Raw genomic sequence first — 23,612 nt, forward strand, 5'->3', positions numbered from 1 at the left:
TATTTATTGAATTTTATTGTTACTCAATATTATATGTATAACATAAAATACGTAATTATATATCTGGACTTATATATGTGTATCTATTCCAATAACCGATGGAAACCAATATGAAATATCGGTGTTTCCTGTGAAGCAGAAAATTCAATTTCCTTTAGACGGTAACAATTGCACAGTATTTATGTGACTTGTGTGTCAAAATTACCTTGACGTTATTCTCTTTTCAGCTGCTGATAATTGGCTACAGGACTTTCTTACCAACATGCCGATCATCGGCAACTTTCCAGGTTTATTAGCAGAACCTCGAAAGGTAGGAACTAATGGCTGTTTATATTTTCCTTCCTTTTTCTTTTTCTTTTTTTTTTTTTTTTTGTAAAGTCCGTAACTTAATATATTTGTATATGTGTTTATTTGTGGATTGTATTTAATTTTCTCAGTTATGCCATGAGACCAGGAGTCTTTCAGTTAATGGGCAGTAGTGGAGCAGTAAACAAGAGATAGCATACTTGCTTTCTGAAAGAATCCAGCACATCATGGGACCTTCTGCAGGAAGTGTGTGTAACAAATCTTTACTTTTTAGAAACAGTTCTACCCAGAAAGTTTTGCAACAAGCTTACCTGCTTTGTTGGTTTGGCTTTTATCTCTCTTTAATTATGAACAAAATCTGATTTAGAAAAGAATTAAAGGAAAATGGGCTGTAATAAGCATGAATGGTTGTCCTGATTTTAATGATTTTTTTAAGAGCATGTAGAACATTTTGAAATACTTAAATGGCACTCAATACATATGCGAGCATTTAAATTGGAATCAGTAGATTTGTTGTGTGTTTTTGTACTATTTAGTTATCAGCTGACCTGTCTTTTGTCAATATATAATCCTTATACTTAAAAATAAATCCCTTCTGATTGTATCTTCTCAGTCAGTTAATTGTTAAATTAATGGCTCTCTACATTGACCTTGGTCCTTATAACTTTTTCCAAACGTGAAGTTTCATGAATTATTCCCTTTTTGCTTTGTTGAGACAAGTAAAGTTCTTGCTTGCTTCACTGGCTACAACTCTAAGCTATGGCTGGGTACAGCTGAGCTTCATCTGATTTCAGCAGACTTTCAGCTGCTGATTATGGCCATTACTAGTAAAGTTCAGAAACATTTCTGGTGTCCAAATGATAAGTTCTCCAGTCATAAAATGAACTATTCTTTGGAAAGTGAAATGTCACTGAAAAGTAAATTTGTGACAGAACTGATTGTGAAGATTGTTGGAAACTAAGGTGTGCTGGAAGACACCTTAGTTTCCAACTGTGGGGGAGAGCCGGATGAAGTGGAGGCAATATATTTGCTCACGGCCAGAACAACCTATGCCAGCTCCCACTTGCAAAAGGGCAGTTCAATACAATATTACCAGAATAAAAGGTAAGAGAATAATCCAAATACAAACACCAATAACCATTTTATCAGACTGGTAAATGTAAATGTCTTTTTTTCTTAGTTGTGACAATATCAATACTCAGTCTCATGTCTGAAAGCTGTAGGTTACTTACTACAAGGTACCTTGTAGGTGACAGTGCTATCTGCTGACATTCTGACATTATTCAACATCGTGAAAGTTGAATTTCTGGATACCTTTCTAAGATACACACCTAAAGAGGGAGAAATCAATTCTTCTGCTGTTGTGTGCTACAAATTACTTACCTGATATAGTAGATGATCATCCAAACGTGTTGAGAGACATAGGTGTAATATGGTGTAATATGAATGTTCTTTCCAAAAATTTTTGAGAAGTTATTTGAGATTAGGATCTTAACAAGTTCAAGAGGCCTAGAAATTAAATACTAGTAGATCATTGTCTTTATGCAGGTAATTCATTGTCTTTATGCAGGTAATTACTTGGTATTTCTCACTGAAATCACAGAATTAACAGTTATAAAAGGAGAAACATTCTTCAAATGAAATCTGTTTAAACACACACACACATCTGTGCATGTGCACACACGTTACATGCTAGATGTTTCAAACTTCACTTCTGTCAAAGGCAGAGAATCTTTTTTCTGGGTTACAGAAGTGTTTGTGACTGAGGTGAAATACTGAATATTGCACTTTTTTCTTAGTTTTGATCAATTTTTAGTCCTTATTAAAATGGATTCAAAATCAAAGCAAAAATGTAAGCATGGGAAATTACCTGAAACAAAGGTCTTACCCATTCTTTTAACTGAAGTTGTCAAGGTAAGCATGACTTGGGTTCATCAGCAGATGCTCTTTTACTAAACTTCTTATAAAATTGTTAACCCGGAGACAAAGCACATATGAATACATAACCACAGCCAGGGGATTGAGATGGAAGTGCAGCTGGGAGTTACGCAGGGCTGCCTGCGCTGTGTACTGCTGCACGGTTCACAAGCTGCACAAATTAAGTTTCAGACCACTCACAAAACCCTAGCATTTAGCCTGCTCCATGTAATATCATCAGAGAAATTGTTTCTTGCCTGTGTGCACTTACAGTCAAGCAAATCACGCAGTACAAAACATGTAATACATTTTGTGGTTACTGGAGAAAGGAAAAAGGAGAAGGCAGGTAAGTGAACTGTCATTCAAACAGAGGCAGGAAGATCTTCCTGTTATTACTTTTGTTACTGATACTGTTACATCTGCCAAGTTACTCCTATTCTTTGTGATCGCTCAAGGGTAAGGGCACTTCAAAATGAAAAGGGGATTCTGGACTGCATATTAACAACTGCATATTGATGTACTTCAGTGTGAGTGTGCCTTTTTTATCTCCTGGTACTCTTTCTTTCTTGCCAACATTTGTATACATATTCTTTAGGAGCGAGTTTTGATGAAAGCATTGACAGTTTATTATTGCTCTGCTTCTGAAAAGCAAAGTATATAGCTTGGAGCAACGTAATTTTTATTGCAACCTGTTAAAGATGTTTAATTAAGGTGAATCAAAACAAACAGGAAAGTAAATATATAATGTTTTAACTGTTTAGATACGTGTACTGTAACTTTTCCTATGCTAAAATCATAGTGGAAGACTATCTTATGAAAATAAATATAAACATAAAGCAGAAGTTATTTATACATTTTTTTTTTCTAATAAAGATCACATGTATAGGAAAAGAATATCAACTAGGATGGATTTTTTTTTTTTGTTGTTCATTGCATGGTACAGGTACCAGCCGTTTGCTTTTACTGCTGACTGAAGTGTATTCACTTCAATAAATGGAGTATGATGCTTTATATTTGGTGTGCTGCTGAGGCAAAGTCTGTGCAATGCTCACAGGTGTAGTGCAGCTGGGAAATTAGAGTAAATTAGAGGTAGGAACGTGGAGCTCTTGGTGGCAACTTAAGCCAGGAGGTGCTCTCTATTACCACACCTGAATCACATCTTGTGCTTTACTTAGGGTAAGTGGCCACTGGGTAAGTAAACCCAAGAAAAATCAACTTTGTTGTTTTTCCTTTGTGAGTATACTGAATGCTGATGTCTTGGGCTATGCAACATTTTCTTTACCAGTGTTTTGTAATGTCACTATATCATAATAAAGTATGAGAGCTTTGTTCTTCTCTTCTTCCATGTTCATTCCTGTTGTGTCTGGGATGGAGGAGCTGATGCTGCATATGAACATGTAGGTGTCTTCATTGTAGTACAATGCTTCATTACAGAATTTTTTGATTGTAAAATAAATGAGTGAATGTTTTCTCTGCTATATTATCTATTTCTTCATGCTGAACAAATATCCATTACATGCTTTACAATATCCTTTCTTAGCCAATCTTCTTGTGGGATCGCCTCAGTTAGTATGTTAGAAACCATACTATAGATGAGGTAGCTATTCTTAGCTAATCCGTATCGCCAGCACTGAGATTGAGGCTGAGTCATTGTGTATGTATTTTTGACAGTGGCTTCTATAGCAGGGAGTGTTTTGCTGTGGTTTCAGTGACAGGCCCTAGGAAGCCACTGATGCACAGAATACTACTTGCACTGAGCCTGAGCAACTGGATGAGCCCATCACATAATGAAACTTTGTTCATCTGGGTAAACACTGTTTTTGTTGGGATCATTTGGAATTTACTCACTGTTTTCATGTTAGACTTTGCTAAGCTCAGCACTTGATCTGCTTCCACTCCTTGTGGTAATCTTGTTCTTTAAAAGCACTGGGGCTTTCTCCACTTCGAATTTGAAGGCCCTGCAGGTTTCCCACCAGTCCAGAGGCAGATTTTTTCCTGGACTTGCTGGAACAGTTTTCAGGCAACAAAGAATCATTCCCTCCAGAAAAATCTCATTTCACAGCTGAGAGAAGCGCTTCTGAAAGTTACACCATCTGTAAAATCTTCTTACCTTAAACTCTCCATAATAAAGAGTTAGCTCTTCTTAATTTTGTAGGGATAACACAGGGGGTGCTACTTTATCTTTCTTTTTTTTTAATATATATATTTTTAATCAGTAAATCTCCAGAATCAACATGTCTGTTTGGAAGAAGACTATGGAAATAAGGAATGCAAAACATGCAAAAGCAAATAACTAATCTCACGTGTCATACATGCACTGAAACATGTAATGCAGCAAGTGCTCTGTTTTTACTGTTTTTAAGAACTGTTCTGATGACTGTTTTCTCTGTTTTGCCTGATATTAGACTATAATTTTGGAATCTGAGTAATTCTTCGTAACTGTGGCCATAATAAACAGAGAATATTAATGATCAAGTTTGTGTCTAGATTGCTGCATACTTTAATTGCACCCATACTCGTGCTACATCATGCTCATTGTTGTGCCTGGTTATGAATGAATGCCTCACTGTAGTAGACAAATATTAAAAAGGAAAAGGGATTATTCTGGAAATGAAAATGGGAAGAATATTGTGGTTATGTTTGAGAAAACAGCACACTAAATTTTTGTATGGAAGGTTTATGATAATTGAGTAAAGAAGCTCGCTTGGAGAGGACAGTGTAAAGGAACTAAGGAGGAGAAAAATATGTTTTTTCAGAATACCTCCATCAATTCTATTGCAATTTTATCTGTTAGTGTTAGTAAGACTTTCTGAGCTCACTGTATGCTGTTTGTCGAGACACTCTTCTTGTTTTGTAATATCCAGTTATTTTCACTGTAAGCAAAATTACACCCATTGCCTTTCTCCCTTTCTCTCACAGATGTGTAGTTTCAAAAACTATTATTCCCAAGTAATTCTTACTCATTTTTTTTGTTTGTTTGTTTGTTTGTTTTTAAGAAAAGAAGAAATGAGAAATGTTTTCATAGAATTGTGGAGGCAGATTGGTGGATGGCAAAAGATGACAAATGCAGAAGTGTTTGGATATTTGCTTACATTAATTTAGACATGACAGTGGTTTTCTGAAACTGGTTTTCAGTTTTTGTTTTTTCTGGAAATTTTACATGAAAACATTGACTGTCAGATGCTAGAAGCAGTAGTGTCTGACACTTGAGCGCTGTCTTCCTTAGTATTATCAGCTACTGGCACAATACAAGAGTCAGCTGTAAAGCATACCACTGCATGACAGAGCTGAATAACAATGACATTTCTGGTTTTAAGGTACTCTGATTAACTTTTTCAAACCAAGTAGGCCTGTTGGTTGCAAGGACCATAATATTACATGACCAAACAGTTTTTATTAGCTAGTTCTGTGAGAAAGACTTTTTGGATGGAGTACAACATGAATATTAGCTTCAAAATAATGAAATAATGTGATCAGAATATTTAAAAAAAAAAAAAAAAAGAAACATCAGCAATGTCATTTTTAGCAATTTAGTGTCAACAGTATGTTATTATTCAATGTTCTTCAGAAATTGGATTGAGGATAATGAAAGAAATATAGCCATCAAAACAAAATTGGGATGGAAGAAAATGAGGAAAGTATATATACATAGGCATACTTCATCATTATACATAGGCAACTTAATCATTTAGTATTTGCTTTCTGTTATATATACGCATAACCCAATGAAATGTTTTATGTTACTGGAAAGGAAACAATAGTTCTAGTTGATAGATAAGGTCTGTGACCTTTCAGCTAACTTGTTACCCAGTTACACAAAACCTTTTTTGAGCTTGGTTGGGTCCTGTGTCTTTGCAGTTTTCTGGCAAGCGATGGGCAATGTGCCTGCCCCAATGCTCAGGCTGCAGTGGCTGGGGAGGGAAAGGGAAGGTGGTGCTGGGGGCGGTTGGTCTGTCTAGCTGGAGCCTTCTTTCTACACTACTGCATCTCTCTAAATGAAGCATTGGAGATGATGCTCTGTGGTGTTCCAGAGCCCAGTAAACCAAGTACATCTACCAAACCAAAGTCAAACATCATCACGTTTAGAAAATATATACTGAAGGAATGCTTATTGTGAATTAGAAAAAAAAAATGTGCGGGGTTTTGGTTTTGTTATGGAACTTTTTTCATGAACTTCTCTTGCCTCCAAGAAAACCCCTTAGGAATGGAAATAGGTACGTTTTGAATGGCTACATTTCAAAATCTTATTTTCCATAGTAAAAGTTGTACTTTGTTTGTTTTACTGCACTTAACATAGTTTTGTGCTCTTTGATAAATATTCTGGGTGAAGTGGACGGGGCAACGGATCAGTAGTGTCATCTTGTGCATATCCTCTTCTTCCCTTAAAGTCTGATGGATTTTCAGCAGTTGCATATACAAGATACTTTAAAATGTCACGTGGATCATTTTAACATATTCCAAACTGCACATTCAATTAAAATTAAACTGAAGCAATGAAGTCACAGCTGCTCTGCTGCCTGAAATAAAAACTAGAAAATTACTGAGTTAGACTTGCTTGCATTTATAGGATGCATGTATAAACAGAAGAATTATATCTGCTGTTTCTGAATGTCCATACATCTTTTGTTCATCTGCAGACCACAGTAAATGCTAATCTTGAAATGAATAAGTCACTTGTTTCAAATACATTCTTCATAGTTGCAAAGAGGTTAGAATTTTTAAAGAAGAGAAGGAATAAATTTGTCTGCTATATTTACCTCCAAGTTCATGAATTCCATTAAATTGACACAATGCATATAAATTAATCTGTTTAAAAGAATATCCAGTTTTGTGTATAGTTGTCTGTTTTGTACTGTGTGTGAGGAGATTACTTCATTTATTTTTAATCTGTTAGCATTTTCATGTGTCCAAGCAAATATGGATTCTAGTTATCTATTTCAAAAGTAACCAAGACCTGAATCATTGAATACTACTTACATGCCAATCCAAGATTTTATATATACAAGTATTCGGAGATATTCAGGTGCTTAACATCTACTAATATGCCTTTACATAACTAGGATTTAGAAGGACTTATGGCTTATTTATTGTGGGATGTAGGAAAAAAACATAATGCTTTAGGGATATTCTGTTAGTTATCTTAGGTAGTGAAATCATAGTAGTGTAGATCTGAATGGGTGCTTTCAATAAATACAATCCAGTTCCCAGATACTTTTTTTTTTTTTAAGCAGTCTAAAAAAAATGTTGGTATCTTCATTGCGATGATGTTAACATTGGGTGCCAAACTGGCAAAATATAAGAGTAAGCTTTAGAATTTGATTTAGCAATCAAACTGGAAAGGGTAAATCTTAGTGGACAGAAGGAGGCATAGAGACATTTGGAAAATATGCCTCAAAGCTAGATAATTGCATCTTACTTGCAGTTGGGCAGATGGCAAGATCTAATGAGCCAGGTCATCTTGAGCCAACACATCTAGGTTTGACCACCATTGACTTTGAAAAACCAACTGCCAAGTCAAAATAGAGAAGTATGTGAAGAAGTATGTGCCTATTTATTAAATAGGCAAATGATCCAGCATTTAATTGAATGGAATAATTCATGATACGTGGGCAAGCTTACCACCTTCAGTGTTTTGGAGAGAGGCGTGGTACTCATGGTGGCAGGGGTTAATGCAGTCACAAGTGAGAGTGCACATTTAAAAGTAGAAGAAACGATACCAAACTTTAGGAGTTTTAACTTCAAAACCTGGAGAAAAGTCTTCATATATAATGCTTTTAATATATAAAATATGTACACAAAGGAATGCAGATCTGGTCCATGTTATGCTTTCCTGTTTTGTTGTTAGTGGGCTGTTATCAGATACTTAAAATGAAAGTTAAGTGGCTTGTCCGCTCACCATGCTAGGAAAAATGCAATGCTTCTGGTAATGCAAACACTTCCTATTACTCTTGTGTTTACGGGCAGAGTGAATTATTCAATGAGAGTTAACCTTCCCCATTGTGTGTGTAGTTGAAACCTGTCAGTTGCATCATTGGGCATCAGCAGTCAATTTTTCCACACTGAAATTGATTGAAACACATTGACACCTGTGCACCTTGATTTTATTTATTTATTTTAACACCACATGCATAGATAAATAACTGGCAGAGTGAAAGGTAATTCTCAGTAACACTAAACTATTGTTTAGTCAATTAATTTTGGCTTGTCAATTAATTTTGGCATCCCTGGGGAATGTGCTAATGTTTCTCAACCTAAGTCATTGTAATAAAGCTCTGTGTTACCAGGATGTTGCTGACAAACTATTATAGTTCATCTGGTTTGCAGGAGACTGTAGTAACTAATTGACAAGACCTTGTGTCTACTGTCTTTATTTGCTATAGTTATTTTATATGAGGGTGTTGTGGGTTTAGGTGGCAAGGTTTCGGTAACAGGGGACCATAGGAGTGGTTTCTGTGAGAAGCATCTAGAAGCTGCCCCATGTTTGGTAAGGGCCCCATTGTTGACCCAAGCTGAGCCTATAAGCAATGTTGTTTTGCGCCTTTGTGAGAGCATATCTAAGACAGGGGAAAAAAAACACTGCACCACACAGCAGCTGGGAGAGTGAGAGGAGTGAGTAACAGCCTTGCAGGCGCCAAGTCAGTGAAGAAGGAGGGGGAGAGGTGCCCCAGGCGCCGGAGCAGAAGTCCCCTGCGGCCTGTGGTGAGGACCATGGTGAAGCAGGATGTCCCCCTGCAGCCCATGGAGTACCACAGTGGAGCAGGGTTCCACGCTGCAGCCCGTGGAGGAGACCACAGTGGAGCAGGTGGCCCTGCACTGACAGAGGCTGCCGCCTGTGGAAGACCCCTGCCGGAGCAGATCCCGGGCCGGACCTGTAGCCCGTGGAGAGGAGCCCACGCAGGAGCAGGTGGCCTGGCAGGAGCTGCTGCCCGTAGGGGAGCCAGGTTGGAGCAGTTTTCTCCTGAGGGATGGACCCTGTGGTACAGACCCATATCTGGAGCAGTTCTGGAAGAGCTGCTGCCTGTGGGAAGCCCACGCTGGATCAGTTCATCAAGGACTGCATCCCGTGGGTGGGACCCCACAGCACAGGGGACGAGAGTGACCGAGAAGGAGCGGCAGAGAAGAAGCGCTGTAGACTGACCATAACCCCCATTCCCCTGCACCACTTGGGGGGAGGAGGTGGAAGAGGGTGGATGGAGGGGGAAGGTGCTTTTGGTTTCTTTGCTTTGTTTCTCACTTCTCTAGCTTGTTAGTAATAAGCAATAAATATTACTATCTCCCTATGCCAGGTCTGTTTTGCCTGTTACAATAATTACTGCATGATCTTCTCGTCCTTATCTTGACCTTTGAGCCCTTTTCACATATTTTCTCCCCATTCCTCTTTGAGGAGGGGGAGTGAGAGAGCGGTTGTGGTGGAGCTCGGCTGCCCACTCGAGCGGAAACACGACAGAGGGACAAGATAGAAATCATAGTAAAACACAGTGTGTGTCAAGTGTAGAACTTGAAACTTTGCCTTAGAACCAGGACCACGTGGTGAGGAGGACTCCATGCATGCTAAACCAAATAGGTTGGAGCAGTGTTGAGCTTTATGACTTGTTCTTTCCTGGTGGCACAACAGAAGAAATAATGGTTGTGGTTTGGTTATTCAACTCCTACCTCTGTGGGACTGGCAAGAATTAGACCACTGTTGCTCCTTCCTGTCCAGATCTCTCAGGCCAAGCTGATCAGGTCTCACTTTGGGATGCCATGGTGCAGCAGATACTGAGCCAGCCTCTGGCCTGAGGCACCCTCAGCTAAGTGTGGAATATTGTCTGTTTTTGGAAACTGTTTGTTATCTTCCCTGTCCTTGCTGTGGTAATGCTTTCAGTTCCAGGCAGCTCTGAATCTCTGTGTTGGACTTGCTTATTTGAATGAAAATTGTTTCATTTGTCATGCTTCAAAGAATGTAAGTTTTAAAATTCCATCTATGAAGACCACACTTTTTTTGACTTCACGTTTCTTTTTCACTGTAACTTACATGATACTCTTAATCCATCCATATCCACTTCAGAAACAAATTAAATGTGGAAATTATTTGGTGTCCTTTTATTCAAGCCGAAGTTTGGTGTTAAACCCATTGCTTTATTTTCTACCAATTCTCATAGAATAGAATGAGAACACAAAATTCTTCCCCTACTTAATATTTCTCTCCGAACTGAACCAATTTTGTGAAAGAGTTTTTAAAATATTTTTAAGACCATTTTTATATGTTGCCATAGCCTATGAAAGCTTTGGGAGACAGCTTTTGCCTACATTTTATGTGAAATTAGCTTTAATTTCCTTTGTAGCTAGTAGAAAAATGTTTTACAAGTCTCTAGACAAAGACTCTGAACTCTGCCTCCCATTGTCTATTACAAATATAAAGTGCTTGATGTATTTTGCTTCACTTGAATAAGCTTCACTCAAATGTGGATGCTTAAGCAGGGCACACTGGATTCCACCTTCCCCATGCACTCTCACATTTTCATTTCTGTTTGGTGGCTGATGGAGCCTCCTTCTTGGAAAACATTTGTCTGTCCAATTTTTGTCTCTCTGGCATTTTCGTTTCTTCTTTGTGTAATATTTTTGTCTTTGTTTATCTAGTTATTTTGACTCAGTCTTTATAGTCTTCCTGAAATGGCTTGTTGAAGGCCTCTGGTAATTTTCTTACCAGGTTTTGAATTGCTTTCTTAAGTATTACTCATCTGCTCTGCAGTAAAACCCCTCTGTTATCACAAATTGAAGTCCTAAAATGTTTTCTAGTCATCATTTCATATAGCATATCAAAATTAAATGTGGCTTTTTGGGGGAATGAAAAAAGTGTAGATGTTTTATTTTGTTATTAGTTGATTTTTGTGTAGATAATTTCAACCACTGCTTCAGTTATTTCAGACTTCCAACAGTTTATTATATATAACTTTAAGTCCTAGAAGTGGTAAGTACAATTTTAATGTTTTCCTTTTTTTATTTATTTTTTTTTTATTTTGCTTGATGATCTAATCAGGCACAACTGTTTAAGAATGACTTTCCCACAGATCTCTTTGCACTTGTAGCAAACTTCATAGAATATATAGGAAGAGTAAAGGAAAATAGATTTTTTTTTTTTTGTCTCTGTTTTCTGACCCCTCCCCCCCCCAAAAAAAAACAACAACAACAAAACAAACAAACAACAAAAAAAACAACCACCTCTCTCAAAACATAACTGAGCTAAAACAAAAACAAACCAACACCAAAAACCTAACACTTTTGGACATATATTAAGATGTATTTCATATGACTTTTCATACTGCTGAATTATGCATTTTTAAACTCTTATAGTTCATATTGTTACAACTGAACGTATTGCTACATATTGGGAGAGAGTCAAGATGGTTGTAAATGGATGTATTAATGTAACTAATGCTATTAGTGAACACATTCTTAACCAAGATGGAAACGAAAGAACGGAATGTTAGAGTTCCGTTTTAAGGGTCTAGATTTTAGATCAATGCATGGGAATATATGAATTGTACCCACAGGTAAACTCACTGAAATACACACTGATACTGTCGTTTTAAGCATCGAAACTCTATCTTTGTTAATGTTTACATTTAGTGGAAACTGCAGTGAAGATAAATTCTGCAAACAAGCTCTAGCTGGGGAGTTGTGCAAATATTTTCTACCTGCTTCATTTAAAAATTAAGTTATGTTGTTTACACCTTTTTCAAAGTATTTTTGAACATCCATGTATTGAGGAAATGGGGAGATACAGTGAAATAAGTGATGGAGAGAGATTACATCAAAATAAACTTTTCAAAATCATGGAAATGAAGTAACTCAGTTGTTTGAATTCATTTCCAGAATCTGATTCACTAAATTTGCCCTTTCAGAAGAGTAAAAATCATACATGTTTTCCCAAGGAGGGGAACACCTCTCCTGTTAATTTCTTTGAAGCCACTATGAATGTTGAATTCTTTGCCTTTGCAAAATGTTTTCAGAACCCTACCACTCCCAAGCCCATTTTGATGCAGTCTATATGGAGCAACATGGTAGCAAAGTTCAATGTCTACTTCAGAAAGTCCATTTAAAAAAAAAAAAAAAAATCCAATTAACAATACAGCTATTATGTTATGATAGAAACTGCACTGTCTTGAGTGATAATGTGATTCAGTTTCATATTATACATGTCGGTGGTTGCAAAAAATGTAAGTTCCCTTTGATTCGTGAACATAAAAGTATGCGTTTTTCTTATAGCCTTTCACATTATTCTTTATAGGTGTGATAATTTTACTAAATTCTAGTTAGCAGTGCTTAGTTAAGTTTGGCCTTCCATTTTCAAAAAATCTTGGAAAGCCTGCATAGCTGTGATTAAGCAGTTTGCAAAGTGACCGCTGGTACATCGTCTCAATGAGACCCGTCAGGGGAGGTATCACCCAGGCTCTCACTGAAATACATTACCACAAGTCAAGCTTGTCGAGGATTATTACCTTTGAGCATATTATTACTTACTGGGAGAGAGTACAAGATGATGGAAATCATAATGAGCATATTATTTGCTAATAGCTGACATGTTTTGGAATAAAAGAAAAGAGGAGGCATTAAAGTAAGATCGATTTTAAAGTCATGCTAATTTAAAGTTAGCTCATGGTCTTTTATGTCTATATTGTGTCCATGTACAAATGGTTGCAAGTATATAAGAAAAAGATATCTGTAAGCTTTTACTTTATCAGCCATTCCTTGTGAAGATATTTTCAGACATCAAATCTCACTGTAGTCCAAGATATTTGAGATCTTACAATGGAGACTAACAACAGTTTCACATAAAAGTAAATCCATATCCCAAAATTCATATTCTGGACCTAATTATTAAAAAAAAAAAAATAATAAAAAAATGATTTTAGTGATTTCTTGGGGGTCTTATGTGATATGATTATAATTATTTGAATATTTTTTTATAATTATTAACTATTTGAATTATGTTGAAACAGTTTTTATTCCCCACTGGATGGTTCATATTTATTAATATTTACTACATCTTCAAAAAATTTAATTTTCACACTTCTTTCCTTCCTAGATTTTTAATAGTGCTAGCTGTGTTTTTTCAAAATGTCTGTGTGTGAAATGCTTCATTTGTAAATTGGCTTAATATGTGCAAATAGTTACTTTATTTTCATTGAATTGTGAGCAAAATGCAACCTCAACTGATCTTTTTTCTTTCTTGTTTTTCATGCCTGTTTTCAAATGAAAACAACTTGAAACAATTCAGACAACTGTCATTGACATTTCAAATACTTATCTTGTAGATTTCATTTAAAAATACAGAGAAGTGGTTTGGAAAGTGCACATGAGAACTAGTCCTGCACCATAACCTAATTCCGTGTGCAGAGAACACTGTAGTGCAGCCATTTAAATAACATTAGCCTGTTACCAAAGTATGTCAATCTGCAATTGAGTTTAAATAAGTATAATAATCTTTTCTGCAAACAGATATTCTTTCATTCCATTCTAATAAGTTGACACAAAATATGTGTGAAGCTGTTTGAAGGAAAACTTACTTGCATAAGTAAAGTACAAATAATAATGGGCAGAAAATGAATTCGACTCATAGTCCACCTAGTCGTAATGGCTACTGTTTTGTTTGCTGTCAAAATCTGTTTACCCTGAACTGGTTTGAACTGCAATTATGTTGTTGTTTTACTTTTGTATTAGCAGCAATCATCTAGTCATCATCAAAGTATTTAACTAGCAATTAATTGAGACTATCTGTTTCATGGAAGTTCTCTGAGGAACATGAACATTCATTTTATCCACAACTCATGTGTGTTGTTTGCTGTTACTAATAATGTCCATAGCACAAAGGCTAAATTAAAGTAAGATTTTAGGAGAAACTCATTTTCTTCTGCTCTTAAAATCTGTAAGTTGCAGTGCATCGAATGAGAATGGCTTCAAAATTCCAGGGGTTCACAAAAGCTGAACATGGTAGGTCTGGCAGGTCTCACTACACAGCAAAATGCACTTATTGCATTTTCACTGACCTCAACTTTCTCTTATGTATAAATCTTCAAACACTGTAAATGTTGAGACACAATGAAAAAACATCTTGGTGCACACCACCAGTACTCCACCTTCTCCCCCTCCTTTTTTCTTCCCATGCTGTCTCCTCAACTTCCTTTTGTTCCCTCCAGCTCAGGGCTGGGTGGGCAAGGCACGTGCCACATGCATGGACCTGGAGGGGATTGTGGGTGACTGGAGCTGCCACACTGCTGGCAGGGCCCATGCTGAACAGGTAACAAACAAGCCTGTTGCAGCCTTTCTTGTCCTCACTGTCAAAGCTTTTTGCCATTCTTTGACAATTTTCAAAAAAAAAAAATAAAAAAATCAGAAATGCAGCAATGTTTTAAATTGTAGGGGTGTGTTACAGTCAGTCAGTCGTTTTGAAACTGGGTTCAGGAAGTACTGTGGAGAGAAGACCACCGGTGGTTGTCAGCTCAGTCACAGGAGCCTGTTCTTAAGAAATTAAATTAATGAATAGAAAACCACAGCACCTCTGTTTACAGGTATTCCTAGGTACAAAATTCAAACAGAGACTACAGGGGGGATTCTCTCCACTACTGATTAAGGAAAAAAGCTTTCTTGAACCACGAGCTAGAAACATGTGGTGTTGGAGATGCAGAAGCTGGAGGTGCCTTGCAAGAGAATTTTTCTCCAAGCAGAAGTCAGGGCTGTGCAACACAGTCCAAGGTGACTGTAAAATTTCCACATCCAGTTTGGTGAAGAAATGTGGTGAGATGATTATGTGTGTGTATGTTTGTGTGTGTGTGTATTTGATTGTATACATGCATGCAAGCTGCCAAGTAGTGTTTTGTAAATGAGGTACAAATACTTGCTTGAGTAAGTTGGTAAGAACTGCCTAGCAGAGGACACAGACATGGACCTCATTGCATGAGGCTTGCCCGAATTGACTTTAGTGTGTCTTGACTTAGCGCCTGTCAAGAAGGCCTTCCAGCATTCTGGAAGCAGCTGTCTCCAGCCTCCACCCCAGTTGAGTGATCCCATTGTCCCTGAAATGATAGAGGTGTCTGTCATCAACTGGGGCAGTCCAAACAGGAGATTGCAGTCCTCATGCTTCCAGGCATCTTCCAGCTATTCATTTTAGATGTAGTCAAAACACAGAATTACAGAATTTCTAGGTTGGAAGAGACCTCCAAGATCACCTAGTCCAACCTCTGACCTAACACTAACAAGTCCTCCACTAAACCATATCACTAAGTTCAACATCTAAACGTCTTTTAAAGACCTCCAGGGATGGTGACTCCACCACTTCCCTGGGCAGCCCGTTCCAATGCCTAACAACCCTCTCAGTAAAGAAGTTCTTCCTAAGATCCAACCTAAAACTCCCCTGGTGCAACTTTAGCCCATTCCCCCTCGTCCTGTCACCAGGCACGTGGGAGAACAGACCAACCCCCACCTTGCTACAGCCTCCTTTAAGGTATCTGTAGAGAGCAATAAGGTCGCCCCTGAGCCTCCTCTTCTCCAGGCTGAACAAGCCCAGCTCCCTCAGCCGCTCCTTGTAGGACTTGTTCTCCAGGCCCCTCACCAGCTTCGTCGCCCTTCTCTGGACGCCCTTCTCTTCTCTCAAGCACCTTGATTTCCTTCTTGTAGTGAGGGGCCCAAAACTGAACACAGTACTCGAGGTGCAGCCTCACCAGAGCCGAGTAAAATAATCATAGCTTAAAACGCAGCAGATATTTTTAATTCCTATTTACTGATTAAAACAGCTGTTGCATTAGTTCTGCTTATAGACTTTTAAACAGAAATGCTGACTTTGCTTTACCAGTTAAGGTTTCTCTGTGTAACTTAAAATCCTGTTATCATGCTTAAACTGCCAAATCTACACATCTTTTATATTTCAATAAAATTCAGGTATTAGCAACCTCTATTGAAAACATCCTAAATTGTATCCCCAGGTGTAATGTTGCCAGAACAGCTGTGGAAAAGATGAATCAGTTGTTCCTGGTTTAAATAAAGCAAGTCATTTAAAAACTACTCCCTCGCTAGATTGGTAGCTACCCTGTTAGTCAAAATTAATGGCAGTATGAACAAACTGTATCTTGCATTAGCATGGATGCGTTATCACGTGTCTTTGTGGGAAGATGGAAGTAGTGGTGCTAGGGGTACATCCGCTTTTGTGACACTGATGCATTGAGGGTGGAAATCAAATAGGAATAAATGTTGTGTTTAGGATGGAGGTTGCAGAAGTTTTGTCTCAAATCAGTTTCTGATTCCTGGCTGTGTGTCATATAAAGAAGTGCCTTTGGGGAGGATTGATGAGCAATCCCATCTGAAGTTACGAGTTTGTTTTAAAATGTAAGTAGAATATGTGGTCCTGAAGACAAAGGATGTATTTCTAATCCTGTGAGAAGTGCTGAGCTGGTATGCCTTATGGAAGCCTCCTTGAGTGACATTTTGAAACATTGCTTATTAGAAGATCTTTTGTTTAACCAATCGATGAGATGAAAAATTGTATTGAAACAAAGTGATGAGAAAAACACTCATGGCTTCTAGAGAGGAAGTAATTAGAATTGTTTCTAGGGGAAAAGTACATATTGTGTATAAATATTTGACATAACTTTCATACCATTCAGAATGAATTGCCTTTAGCAATATATGCAGCAGTGCAAGCTGACTGTTATTCAAACAAAAAGAACTGTATGAATCACTGTAGGTAAGAGGGGAAATAAGGATGCAGTTTCCTGTATTTTGCTATAGCTCCTTGTTAGCTAGCTGCTGCAATGTAAAAGAGATCGCTGCTAATACTTGTTATACTGTTATAGTCTGCAGAAGTATTTTTCATGCATAATAACATGAGTTACCAAAAGTAAAAGTTTTAGCAGTATTAAAATGTTTCTAGTAATACCTTTAAAAGCTTCCTTGGGTATTTTAGAATTGCCCTAAAGGGCAAAAAATATTGGGAACTGCATAAATGAAATTTCATGAAAATCAGTTTGAAGGTGATGAGAAACCAGACATTTCTACTTGGCAATTTGAATATAAACATGAATATTCCAGTCTTCAATTTCTACTTTCCAGTAAGCACTCCAGTAAAAAGTGATTTAAACTTTGATATTTCCAATTATTTTGAAAAGAAAATATTTTTTCAAAGAAGAAAAATCAAGTTTATAATCTTAGTTCTCTCTCCCAAATACATAGAATTCCTCTAATTACAATTAACTGCTGTCTGATTCTGTGTTTTGAAAAGATGATATAATCTGTGTCATAATTGTTTGAATCTGGATGTGCACGAGTCATTTTCCTGGAGAAGTAAAATACCTTTAAAAAGGTATCATATAGCAGTTGTTCAAACTAGTAAGTAGATAAAGATGCTCAAACAGTCTTGTTAATCTGAAGAACATGTAAATAGCAAAGTCCAAGCTTTGGGATGTATAAAAATATCCCTTGGGGAAAAAGGAGAAGAAAAAAAAAAAGAATCAAAAAATGAACAAAAATAGTTAAAAAGCAAGAGCAAGGAAAAGGCCAAGCTGTCTTTTCACTGTATCTTCTGAACCTGATATGTACTTTGATCCTTTCTTGGATGAGAGAAAGATATGATGTTGTTCGCAATTCCCTATCATGCAGCTGGGACACAGTAGTTTCATGGGTTTGAGTTCCTCAGATCAAAAGTTTGGGTATCAGCTGAACAGCCATTCATGGGAACAACCCTTTCAACAAAGACTGTATAGTCTTTGCAAGTATAGTTCCCTTGTGATGGTCACAGTAGTTACCATTTTTTCTTCATAATGGCATGCATGGGACACCTTTTGCAAAATCCATGCCCTGATCCCTGTTTCTCTTAAAGCTAACATACCATACAACTAAAACAAGACATTTATCTAAATAGTCCAGACCATCTGGAAATCCTTGATGTGCTGGGGTAAGTTAGGGAGGGCACTGCTGAGCGATAAGTCCCTGTCTGGACCAGCTCTGCGACCTTGATAGCATGTAAACAGGATAAATGTAGGCTTGGTGTCCAGTTGCCTCCTTCCAGAAAACCATGTTTATTCCTCCCCAGAGACTTTGTAAGTGATTGGAGGGGGTGACTGGAAGGAGATGCTCGCAGCTTTGTGATTTGTCACAAGAAATAATGTCTCCTGCAAATTTTGTTGTACTTGAAGGGGCAAATACACTTTCCAAATTGTTAACCAAGTTTGTAAGTTTTTCAGAGAGTAAACATGGTTTTTGTCAACATTTTACAGCTCTGTGTGCATTTGTAATACCATGCAAGTAAATAGTTACCTGAGATTGAGGACTATGTAGTAAATCTGGTCACAGACTTCCCCTTCCTCCACACAGAGTAACAGAAATTGCAACATGTCACGTTCTTACCAATAATTTACCAATAATTTTACAACAAAATATTTCAGTCAACATTTAGCTGCAGACATCTTGTTAAAATAAAGCAGTAAAGCATAGCAATCATAAAACAAGAAAGCTTGATTAAAAAAAAAAGGGGGGGGGAATAGCTGGTGCACAGAATGGTTTGAGTTCTAATGCAAGAATTTTTTACATTGATGCTTCAAATACATCTACAATCCCCATTTGGAATTAGTAAGTGCTCTGTTTTCCAATGCTCTCCTACCACAGACCCTGGTAATATAGAGAGGGGGGAAAAAGGGCAGTAAAAATGATTGCTTTTCAGTGGAAATCCACAGATCATTTTCATGCAAATGTACCTTCTCTGTGCATATTTGATGAGTTATTTCACTCACAAAAGATTTTTCTGTTAATTGTTGTATCTGCTACTTATAAAATCTGCTTGCTAAATTACAAAGTCAGCCTTCACAGTGGGTGTGCTGCCAGCCACTTCTTTTACAAAAGATCTTTATTCTAATTGTTTTATCTGCTGCTTGCTAAATCCGCTTGCTAAATTATACCTTTCACTGAACTTACACCAAAACCTTCTCAGGAAGCCATTAGTAGTTACTGACATTATATTGAACAGCTTATGCATCTCAGATTGTGTGAAGGTCTGAAAGATAGATGTACAAACAAAGTAGCAGCCAAAAAGACTGCATTAGAACCATATCAGGGAGTTTTACTTGGGATATATAGTAGTTGGCCAGATACTGTTTTCAAGAAATGTGCTCTGCGTTCCTCAAGAATGATAGCATTTCACTTTACATGAAATGTGTGTCTGGACAGGTTCTGGCATCTTTGCTCATGTCTTGCTGCTGTTACATTGTTAGGATTGATCCTACCTGAGGAATGGACTTAAGAAAAGGTAAAGCTGGGCATTGTGTTACTCAACAATTGATCTTTGCTCTTACATTGGGGGGAAACAAACAAACAAACAGCAACAACAACACTTAAATGCTTAGATTCAGTAAGGAAATTTCTAGTGGATGCATTTTAAAAGCTATATTGCTGCCATAGGTCTCCTTCCAGACTGTGTGCTATGGATGTGAGCCACTGGTGGGTCAGAGGACTAGAACTTGGTTGCTCTCTGTCCCACTGGGTCTGGCCTCATCACAGACCCCAGACACTGGATTCCCCATTCCTTCAGTAAGGCTGTGCTGCATGTTAGCACTGTTCAGCTTATTCTGAGCAGCTATTTGGTAAATACCTCTGTAAATCTTTTGTCTTCCCTCATTTTCTAAACTGCAGCAAAAAATAACTCTTCACGGTTAAGGCTGAAGAATGCCACCCCTATCTGCATCTCTAACTTCATTTATAACCTTGCACTGAAGTTGCACAGTGCATTTTATTTTTTTTTCTTTATAGACTCTGTGGCATTAGAAAAGACAAACTGTTATCATTGCCGCAATAATTGTAACACAGCACAGCAGAGGGCAGGTTTAAAAAGCCATCTTGCAAATGAAAGCTAAGCTGACACATCTGTTGCATCCAGGGGGCTTCTTTAATACATCAGTGAAAAGAATATTTATATGTGTATGTGTGTAGATAGATGAAGGTGGCAGTATGTTAACACCAGGCACTGTTTTGCTTCAAACAGTCACTATTTAGCTTCTCAGGTCAGCTCAAATAACTGTTAAGTCTTTTTTTTTTCCTTTTTTTTTTTTTTTAATTCTATTGGTAAGTGGAACATATCCTTCATATAGCACCATGGAACATCAACATATGTTGAGGAGGCAGAGAGAGATGAATCATGGAACCAGAGGAAAGAAAATACAGTGCTGTTGGTAACAATGAGATCATCTTTTTTGGGCACCCACAAATTACTCATTGCAGACATCTCTTAAGCTTTCATCTCAGTTTGTAAGATTCAGTCTGTACATCTAGACTACAGAATATCCAATTCTAAAATATTTTAGACCTTCTGGAGAACTTGCAATAGAATGAGTACGTGGCAGAGAAAAGCAGTTGCTGTTCAGTTAGCCTAAGGAAAGGCACAAATAATGGAGTATTTAAACAGTAAGGATTAGGGCAGTCTTGGGTCAATAGAAGCTGTAACTTTTTCATGTATTTCTAAAAATGCATTAAATTCTGTATTATTGTGTAGAGTTATTGTCTAAATCCTTGTTTCATTAAAAATCAATCAATTAATCAGTCAACTGTCAGACACACAGTTGTCCACTGACAGAATGTCTACTGCCTCACCTACTTGGAAGACTTTCTTCTCAGTCTTACAAATGCACTCAAGCTAAGTTGTCGGTATTGAAGTACTGAATTTGTGTTGTCTGTTATTATTTTCCAGTTTGTTATTCTTGGCATTACCTGTTAATTACCTTAAGGGACCCTTAAGGATCATCAAGTCCAACTCTTGACACCGCACAGGTCTACCCAAAAGTTCAGACCATGTGACTAAGTGCACAGTCCAATCTCTTCTTAAATTCAGACAGGCTCGGTGCAGGGACCACTTCCCTGGGGAGCCTGTTCCAGTGTGCAACCACCCTCTCTGTGAAGAACCCCCTCCTGATGTCAAGCCTAAATTTCCCCTGCCTCAGCTTAACCCCGTTCCCGCGGGTCCTGTCGCTAGTGTTAATGGAGAAAAGGTCTCCTGCCTCTCGACACCCCCTTACGAGGAAGTTGTAGACTGCGATGAGGTCTCCCCTCAGCCTCCTCTTCTCCAGGCTGAACAGGCCCAGTGCCCTCAGCCGTTCTTCGTACGTCTTCCCCTCCAGGCCTTTCACCATCTTCGTAGTCCTCCTCTGGACACTCTCCAACAGTTTCATGTCCTTTTTATACTGTGGTGCCCAGAACTGCACACAGTACTCGAGGTGAGGCCGCACCAGCGCAGAGTAGAGCGGGACAATCACCTCCCTCGACCTACTAGCGATGCCGTGCTTGATGCACCCCAGGACACGGTTGGCCCTCCTGGCTGCCAGGGCACACTGCTGGCTCATATTCAACTTGCTGTCTACCACGACCCCCAGATCCCTCTCTTCTAGGCTGCTCTCCAGCGTCTCATCGCCCAGTCTGTACGTGCAGCCAGGGTTTCCCCGTCCCAGGTGCAGGACCCGGCACTTGCTCTTAAATTCATGTAGTCTTAGGTCATGAGTTATAATTATGTGGTAAGGGGAGGCCTGGTTTGTGGAGTTATGGCCCCACTGAATGCAATGGAAGCCTTGCATGCAACACTTTTGAGACTAGGATTTCAACCAAAGCTACAAGAAAGTGAAAGAAAGAGCAGAGTTGACATGGTCTGCCTCAAGATAATCACAGGTTTAGGATTATCTCAGGATAGCTGAGGTGAAGTGTTTATAGGAAGGAACTAATATAATTATAATCAGTCTTGCAAGTTAACAATTAGACATCCTAATACCTTTTTCTTTTATCATCTGTAATTGATGACTAACAAAGCAAGTGCTTTTCTTAGACTAGAAGTACAGAAAGGAACTAAATCTTTCTCTGTTCAAAGAGGTACTGTCTGTAATATACAGGATGTAAGAGATCTTGGGTCCTCTGTTTTATTATTTTTACTCATGTTATATAAATCAGTATTTCCTTGTACCAGGCACTGTGAAAGTGGAGAACCTAAATAATTCCAGGATATGTGATAAAAGTATCTTAACTTTTCAAGTCATGCTAATGTCCTGTAACCTCAGTAGCAGTAAAGCATTGTTCTTTTGATGAAAGAAGATATTAGACATTGTTTTTAATGTTTATTATGTAAGGTATGAAATTAAACCTTATGCTAAAGGACTTTAATTTTTCACTATCAGTCGACCAACAAGCATTAGTATTTTAAATACAAAATGAGGTACTGAGACTAAACAATATTTGAAATGAAGGGAAGGAGACCCATTCTTTGCTTGTGTCTCAAAGTGTTTGTTTGTTTGTTTGTTTTTTAGGGAATTTAACATTTTCTTAAAGCAACAACAAAAATAAATATAGGGATCTATAAACCTTGTGTTAAGCAGGCTTTACAAACTGGTTCTGCTAGTGAAATTCTTCAATTTTCACCTGTAATGATCTGCCTTATAAGCTTTTGCTAGCTTGCCAGTGAATAGAGGTTTATGATAGGGTGAAAAAACACTGATAGGGTCTAGACTGAAGTTTTGTTGTTCTTGTTGCTTTGTTTTCCCTAAAGAACATTATATACTGCTTTCTTGCTTCTAGCCACTTCTGTCATCATGCTTTTAAAGCCTGGTATCATTGTTTTTCCTCAATACGAATATAAAACCCTATAGACAGATCCCATTCTGGTTTTTGCTTTCCTTTCCTCCAGAGCACTTAGAACAACACTCACTCCCAGGAACAGCTATCAGATAAGCACTTGCGCCTGACAGAGTACCAAATCACCAACTCGACAGTTTTTATTACAGATGCAGCAATTTCAATCATTTCCCTTTCCTGCCAGAACAGCATTGCTGTTGCTACCACGCTATGCATGGAAGCAGGCAGATGCTCTTAATGCTGATTGATTTTGTCCCCTGTAGAAGCAGACTCATGCACCCTTGTAGAAGATGGGGCAGCAAAAAAGCATTGTTACCTTTATCAGGCAGAGATCAATTAAGAAATGAAAATAATTTAATTTATCTGTACGTTTTCTTACTTAGACATAAGCTTTGTTTATGGTTTATGTATGTTTCACTGTGACACTAAATGTGAACTGCAGAAATGTAGTAAAATTTATGCACAGCTTCTTCCAGATGGTTTTATTTAATCATCCTTCCAATTACTGTTTACATAAATAATTCAAACACTGTGAGTGGAGGAAAAAGGTGAGATTGTATGATGTATATATTTTGTATATACTGTAAAAGGAATGTTGTTATCCTGTATAGTGGTTTCAATTAAATATGAGGCAATTATGTTGTGTTACAGTTGCTATTAAACCTTACTCTGGTGAGGTAAGAACATGTGGTTAAAACGCTGATCTTGGAAGTTGCTCTCAGCTTTGAGTCTATGGTCTGACCTTGGGCAAATTGCTGCTG

General features: G+C 37.8%; 1 long non-coding RNA gene across 3 annotated transcripts in view; it reads left to right on the forward strand.

Moving 5' to 3' along the window:
- Window positions 1–1,195: 1,195 nt before the first annotated feature.
- Window positions 1,196–23,612, forward strand: part of LOC106014431 (uncharacterized) — a 62,351-nt gene continuing 39,934 nt past the window's right edge. For 2 of the 3 annotated variants that reach the window (XR_005262722.2, XR_011804285.1), the window contains exon 1: window positions 3,295–3,399. This is a non-coding gene — a long non-coding RNA (uncharacterized lncRNA). Of the gene's footprint in view, window positions 1,411–3,294; window positions 3,400–23,612 lie in introns of those variants that run through there. The other variant, XR_011804286.1, reaches the window with a different exon arrangement.

This window comes from Anas platyrhynchos, chromosome 1 (assembly GCF_047663525.1).
Source record: "Anas platyrhynchos isolate ZD024472 breed Pekin duck chromosome 1, IASCAAS_PekinDuck_T2T, whole genome shotgun sequence".
In the NCBI taxonomy this organism is placed as follows: Eukaryota; Metazoa; Chordata; class Aves; order Anseriformes; family Anatidae; genus Anas; species Anas platyrhynchos.